General features: G+C 35.6%; 1 long non-coding RNA gene across 1 annotated transcript; it reads left to right on the forward strand.

Moving 5' to 3' along the window:
• The first annotated feature begins 1783 nt into the window (after positions 1 to 1783).
• Positions 1784 to 3085, forward strand: LOC135085647 (uncharacterized). The gene is made up of 2 exons (XR_010260183.1): positions 1784 to 2016; positions 2384 to 3085. It is a non-coding gene; the product is annotated as an uncharacterized LOC135085647 (long non-coding RNA).
• The last annotated feature ends 5139 nt before the right edge of the window (positions 3086 to 8224 follow it).

The raw sequence follows: 8224 nt of genomic DNA on the forward strand, positions 1-8224 counted from the left end.
ACCGAGATGGAGGACTGTTGTGGACGCCCTCTGCCCCATCTAGGGGACATAGGACTATAAGTCAAGTAAGTCATCAGCAACAAAACCGAGCAGAAAATGTTGCTCACGTTGGAACCGTCATTAAAGTAGCAGGAATGCGCTGGACGCAGGCCGCTACCAACCGGGCGGGGGAAATCATTGGGAGAGGCCTATGTTCAGCAGTGGACGTCCTGTGGCTGAAATGATGATGACGGACAACTGCACGTCCAGCTTAACAGTATGGTCTCTTATGTTCTTCTAATAGGGATCATTTTGCTACAAAAATGTATTATCCTAATGCTAAATATACCAACCCTTAGAATTTATTTCATGCAAGCAAAACAGTGATTGACAAGAAAGGTTCTGTTACAATATGATTTATTTCGCGAATCCGAACAAGGATTCTGTTTTCCGACGTGAGAGGATTACAAAGTATTATTTGGAGATGTGAAAGGAAAAAGCGTGGAAAAAGAAACACTACCTTTTAATTTTTAGGCTGGTTTTTACCTGCTTTGCCCGTGAACCCCGTGGTCTGCCACAGTAAGACTTCGCAGACCCTTTCATAAACCGGGATAAAAACTATCCTTTAGTTTTCCCTGGGTCTCAAACTATCTTAAAGAATCTCATTTGGATTCAGTGGTTTGACCGTGAGATGATGATATAATATTGATATGATATTTTATACATGATGATGATGATGATGATGACAGAAACAGACTTCCGTATTTTAACCAGCAAAATGAAGTTACTAATTCGCATCTTTTCGTTACATCATATTTTTTATTACGAGTACAAGTGGTGTTGCCAAATATCTGATAACAAATATAAAGTTTTCTTCTATGCTTTTCCCGTTACTTCTGAATAATACCGTTTGTGGAAATAAAATTACCCAAGAAAGGGTAAATTAGGACGGCAACATTGTGAAAATAATGTATTTAAGCATTTGTTTATTTGAAGAAATGAGGCTTACGGCGTTTTTCTCAAAGTTTTCTTTGCATTTACTTAATCGTGTTGATAATTTTCTAATCTTTAGCTCATTTATACTTTATAATATTACTAGCGGCTGACTTCGTACGCGTGGATCCCGTGTTATCCCCTTAGGGGTGGAGTTTCGTAAAACCCGTTTTTAGTGAGCACCTACGTTCTAAAAGGAACCCCCATGCAAAATGTAAGACTCCTAGCACTAGACTAGCACACACAGTCAGTCAATCAGTGACCTTTCGCTTTCAAAAATATAGATAAAGCTGAAGAGTTTTTTGTTTGGTTGAACACGCTAATATCAGCAACTACTGGTCCAATTAAAATTTTTCTTGTGATGGATAGCCCATTTATAGAGAAAGGCTTTATGCTATATATAGCATCACCCTACTACACCCAATAAGGGAAAAACGTTGAAAAAACAGGAAATATTATTCAAACTATTTTCACGCGTACGAAGTTGCGGTCACAGCTAGTAAATAATTAAAATAAAACAAAATGGGGACTCCCATTTTTGACAGCTCACAAAAGTGTGTCAATTGACCGGTGTCAGCTACCCTATTATGTATTTAGCCGTTTCAAGCATTTTCCAACCTAATACCCGATTCAACAGGCCACTTAGTGTCAATTCCATGAATTTTACATGAGTGCTATCAGTATTACCGGTAGTCCTCGGATTTGAAGAATGAATTATTGAACGCTCTTGACTTATCAGAGTCCATGAAGAAGAATAATAAAGAAAAAAAGATTTTTTTTTCAATTGGTTACTCATCGTTGGTTGGCACCAGTAATGGACATGGCACCAATTATGGACATTTTTTTCGTTGATCGAATTTATTAAGCAACTGTCGCAACATTTTGAACTGGCAACACTAAAATCACAATCAATAGACGTTTGGGCTATCATTTTGACACACGTCACCAAAATCGGCCACTTTGTTTTAAGATAGCTGCGAAGTGAAATCTCGTTGCGCGCGGTGGTCATGAAAATCCGTTTTTACTATTGAAATCGTTAAGGAAGTGAGTACATGTTTGTGCTTGGTGTTATCTTATGTTGTGTTATAATGAGATTTGATGTTATTTTTACTGAATAATAATAAATAGCAAGTAAATTGAGCTAAGTTAAAAATGTCTTATTACAGCCATAAGTTTTTTCCGGGGTTTGTTCATTACCGGATTCGATATTTTATGAAATTCAGTAATGGACAAGTGTCCATGCTTAAGTTTTTAATTGATTTTTAGTTTATTGTATTAAATGATTTAATTTGATGCACTAAACATTTGGGTTGAGTTGATTTTGTAATTGCTCTTTATTTTCCAATGTTGGACGATGTCCATAGCTGGGTATTTTTAGTTGTCCATAATTAGGTTCTTTGTTTTGTCTTAGATGGCACCAAAACAAAATTACACCCCCAAACAAATGGGGAGAGCATTGGATGCTGTAAATGCTGGGGGAAAAGATAAGCACGGCTGCCCTCCGGTTTGATGTTCCTCGAATAACCTGGGTTACCTCCGCCATATCGAATAACAAATGATCGAAAGTAAAAATATCAAACACGTTTCATCGAAAACTCAAAACACCGAACGATTAAAATATAGAATTTACAAAATGATCGAAATAATCTTCAAAAGATCTAACGATTAAACTATCGAAAATCGATCTTATTGCATAGTTTAATAGGAAGATGGAGGTAAGGGTTCCTTGTTGACTATGGTACCCTAGAAATTAAAAAAAAAGTTTTATTTATATTCATCATAATTATGACATTTAGTTTAAACTTCTTTATTGATTTTCGATATTTTAATCATTCGATATTTTGAACATTTGATCATTTGTAAATTCGATATTTTGATCGTTCGAAGTCGAGGGATGACGTTACCGAAGAAGGCATTCGCAAATGGTTCGATGAAATAACGAGATACATAGAAGTTATAGGTTTAAAAGATGTTTTAGATGAACCCAGTCGGACATTTAATACCGACGGAAGCGCATTTTGTCACCAGATGGTTGATTGAAAGTCTGATACTTGAAAATCGAAGACTGATCATGTTGAAAGTTCAAATAGCAATAATAAAAGTTGATTTGTGACATCATTTGTTTCATTCATGTGTTCAATACAAAAGTGTCCATTAATGGATGTTCATAATTGGGTCCATGTCCATGACTGGGTGTCCATTACTGAATTTTTGATGTCCATCAATGGTGATTTCGTAAATTTCAATTTATATATTTTTTATTAATTATCTATTAAACATACAGGATTTTTGGTTTTGTTTAAATGTTCCTCATGTATTTGAGTGCCGAAAAAAAAAATCACCACTTTTGTATCGTCAAAAAACATCTCCTTTTTAAACGATAATTCGAATTTAGTCCGCTTAACATGTCCATGATTGGTTCCGTCACCCTACTGCTATAAAATAAAAATCTCCAGAGAGTTTGTGTTATTTGTATGTGAAAGAACTTTTGGCCACGGATTTATCGTCATTTCAGCCGAAAGACGTCCACTGCTGGACAAAGGCCTCCCCCAAAGATTTCCACGAAGACCGATCCTGCGCCGCTCGCATCCAGGCACCTCCCGCGACCTTCACCAGATCGTCGGTCCACTTAGTGGGAGGCCTGCCCACGCTACGTCTTGCGGCTCATGGTCGCCACTCAAGAACTTTCCTGCCCCAGCGGCCATCAGCTCTACGAGCTATGTGCCCCGCCCACTGCCACTTGATTTTAGCGATTCTGCGGGCTATGTCAGTCACTCTGGTTCTCCTACGTATCTCCTCATTTCTGATTCGATCACGTAGGGAAACTCCGAGCATAGCACGCACCATCGCCCTTTGGGTGACCTTGAGCCTTCTTATGAGGCCCATCTATTTATCAAATTCATAAAAATATTTTTTTATGCAGAACAAGGCACACGTCCCAAATATAGCTTGCCCTACCACCACTTCGGGACAACATATGGGCTGGTGCTGAGAAGAAGTGGCGGAAGAAACTCAGTCTTTGTCGGAAAATTGAAGTAGGTGATTGGTATCACATAGTAAAATTCATTGTATTCAAGTCTTTTAACTAACTATAGCCTGACCAGGAACATAAAAACCCTGGCATAGAGGCGCGTCAATTGCATTTGATAGTGCAACACTGAGTACAGTCGTACCTGTGTTAGATTAATAGGCTAACTTTATGTATCAGGATTCAGGATTACTGGCTAATTTGATATTTTCATAAATTAACAAAAAAATATTATTACAGGTAACCTGGTTTAAATAAATTAATTGAAACCATCAATCGAGCTAGTAGGATTTATTTTATTATTCATCAATAATCAAATTCAGAACTTGAATATTCAACTACAATGTCTGCTCATGAACGCTTCAAACTCGGTACTTCTTTCCCAATTCCATAAAATTCAATACTTACAAAGTGACAAAAAACTTTAAAATAGGTAGTTGAAACAAACCACAGCTAATTTTCATAGTTGACTGTACTATATGATAAACATGTCAGTCAATTTGACAACCTTTGTCGGAAACATTATTCAATGAAAATATTGTCCGAACCCTTAGTATTTCTCTTCGACAAATACTTTAACACATTGTGAACCACTTTTCTTTCACGACTATAAAAAGATTTTAGCAATTTAATTCACAAAATCAATTGCGCACATTTAAAATAAAGTTTGTTTACACTTTGACAGCAATAGACTGACATGCAAGGTGACATGTCAATGAAGTTTTCAGTTACTGTTGCCATTAAAAGAAATTAGTACCATTAGTTTTCCGCAACATGGCGAGGGTTTTTATGTTCCTGGTCAGGCTATACACCAATATCCGTTGGTCTGTCAGATCAATTACATTTTGTATATCTTTCTTCTCAGTTTCTATACCTATAACATAACCTCGAGTAAGTTAGACACAAATCATCCATTTTTACGTGCAATAACAATCTTTAGTTATAGTAAAGGACTATTTCCACAACCTAAACAAATAAAGAAATATTTCTATAGTCGGAACGTCGTTGCAGAATCTCTTTCCAATAATCTTCATGTTTTAACACCTGGGTCTTAAACAAACAATTGTATTATGGTTACGTAGGAAGAAAGTACGTAATACAGAAAAACATATTATTATTAGTCCTAATGTTTTTTTTTTGTCTTCGGCTCTTTTCAGATTTTAGTTAAAGTACCTACTAATGTACTCACAGTTTATTGAACATCGGAAGTTCTGAGCTCAAAGGGCGTTTGGTCGCAGTCTGCTAATGGATACAGTCTGCTACCAAACGTGAAAAGAGAAAGATCCAACAATACGTAGCTTACATTGTTGATCCCCTTGAGTTGATGGACTATGTTGATGAGGGCTATGAATGTGACGATTGGCTGGGATTTAGTTATGATTTGTTGTGGTTTATAAGGGTCAATCCGTAAATTGTTGCATGTCTCGTGCTCATGCCGGAGTCTGCTAATATTGGGCAGTCTCGCATGAGATGGTCAATATCCTGTACGCTGGAGTCATCGCAGGGGCAGTAAGGTTCGTCTATGATCTTGAAGCGGTGTAAATAAATGCGAAAGTTTGTATGGATGTCTGGATGTTAACATGACTGTTACTCTTCCACGCAAAAACTACTGAGCGGATTTTTATTACTTTACAGTATCATTGTTTATACCCAGAATAAACATTAGGCTATGATTTATGACGATATAATATGACAAACTGTGGACTGATAAAATAATACTACTAAACGGATAAAGGCTAGCACAAAATAATATTTTGGCGATATTAAATTTATTTTAACCTAACGCAAAGTCAATTGCTCACATTTTATTGTACTTAGTTTCAAGAGAAAAAAAAACACTCACAACCTAAAAATAGACGCAAAAATATCACGAATTTTTCAAATGGAAAAATATGTCACATCTACCGAGCCGAGTTATTTTATTTATTCATGCTTTCAGGGAAAATTGTTTTACATAAAACTGGGATATTTATTGTGACCTGTATACCGACGAATATTTTCGTTCTTTTTCTGAATATTATGTACTCTATTTAAAACAAGCTATATTCAAAATAATCAACTACTTGGGTACTTCTCATTTACACTCAAATTTGATGGTCACACAATAATAGTTCATAAACGGTATAAGTTAGAACAATAACTTTGAAATCAGATGATAAAATATCTATTTAGCTACATACAAAATAAATTTTATCGTAATAGAAGCAAAAATAATACGAAAAAATCTCATGAAACGATAAAAAACGGGGTCATTTTTCGCGTTCTCATCGTGTCACACCTTCGGTTGCAATGAAACATTTGGTTACTGCATTCACAATTTTCATTCAATTTGTGTGAAGCATATACTAAAATCATCGTAATTAAATATACTTTCCACACAATAATCAAAAAAATATCTTCTTATAATTATTTTGAATTGAGAAAGCGAAATACGTTGGTCACACGATTTTAGGTACCTAAAATTTTGAGTAATAATACAAGATTTCCGTTAAACCGAACACCAGCAACCAATCACAGCGTTCTATTCGGTTAACGTCAGTCGCGCTTCGACCATTGGGGAGGTGAGATAGGTCGATCGTCGCTTCGCGAAAAAAATACGCAACTTTTTGTGATTATCCATAGACATTCCGTCGCTTGCTTGAACAATATTTTCTACCTCTAAAATTTAAACAATTTAATTGAAACTTTGCCATTGAAAACTTAACATGTTAGACTTATTTGTGTAGTATTCGACTTGAACCGTTAAATTCAAATTTAAGGATAATTCATAAAAAACTAAAATTTTCGTCACCTTCGTATCATCACCTTCGTGGTGTTTTATACACGAAGGTGATTTTAGGCCACGAAAGTGATTTCTTGCTTTGGTTTATTTTAAAATATAGTGACTGGTGTTTATGTTTTTACAATATTTTAATAACTAATAAATTATACGTGGTAAGTAGAGATCAGTACATCAATAAATAAATAAGGGCCTCGTATTTTTGTTGTCTGTCTGTATGACTGTATGTATGTCTGTATATGTGATTGTGTATCTGTTTGTAAGATAAATTTAATCTGAAGTTCGAGTTAAAAGTTGTACAACAAAAATACGAGGCCCTCTGGCCTAAATAAAAAATATATTTTTGTTGAGGGACTGATAATCAGTTAGAGTTCTTTTTTATTAAGGTACTGATAATCCGTTTTTTTACTTCTTTAGCATTTCAGAATGCCACCAGTGTCACCCTTAAAACCAATTGCGTAGAATCTTGTAACTTAGTAGGTGACGTAATCGGTAAAATTTTATCTTGTATTTAAGTAGGTACCTATTTATATTATGTTATTGCTATTTATCTATGAAAATAAGACAAAATATATGTTTTATAAACACTTAAGAGTCATTTACAGTAGTAAAGTTTGAAAAAATTATTGCTGTGAAGTACAGAATCACTTTCGTGGCATCAAAAAATTCAAAACGTTAAAGCTTCCAAACGAGACTCACTATTTGACTGATTTACTGAGAATACAATCTTCACATCAAGCGCTACAATTTTTGTTTAAAAAAAGTTGAAATAAGTTAGAAATAAAATTCGCCACGAAGGTGACGATGAGAACCGTGGCGATGAGAAATACCCACTTATTTATCTGAGACTTTAGGCGTTTCACACCACTAGTTTCATGCACTGTGAGACCTCATAGTAATGTTTGTGAATACGGGCGTAATTTACATCGTGATTAACAGATTACGATACAAAGACAACATTATCCTTTGAATTTGAAAACAGGTAAAACCGTGAAGCATTGCTTCTGTATTACAATTCTAATACGTATCCATCTCAAAGCCTACTTTTGCCATAAATCAAGATTATCCCTCTTAACTTGATGACGTAATACCTCTCCCTCCGCCCATTTTATAAACCTACCTACAAAACCTCCCATGCACTCTCACATCAAAACTACTAACGCCATCTGTTGGTGTCCTCCGCTATTAGCTCCTACCTATGACACCTTGCATTCTCAAGTTTATAGTCACTACTGCCATCTGTCGAAACACAACATAGCTAACGTGTAAGTTTCAGCTGGGTTTGCTTTTGAATTAAAGCACTCGCGACTTGTTTTATGTACCCGGCTCGTGCGTTGAAGTTAGTTAAGATAGCTACAGATAGATGGCGTTGTTTCGTAGTTTGGAGTAAAATAAAATACTGCGCACATTTTCCCGCCGAGGTAATATTTAACTTGGATTCGGCG

The sequence above is a fragment of the Ostrinia nubilalis genome, chromosome 29 (assembly GCF_963855985.1).
Source record: "Ostrinia nubilalis chromosome 29, ilOstNubi1.1, whole genome shotgun sequence".
NCBI lineage: Eukaryota > Metazoa > Arthropoda > Insecta > Lepidoptera > Crambidae > Ostrinia > Ostrinia nubilalis.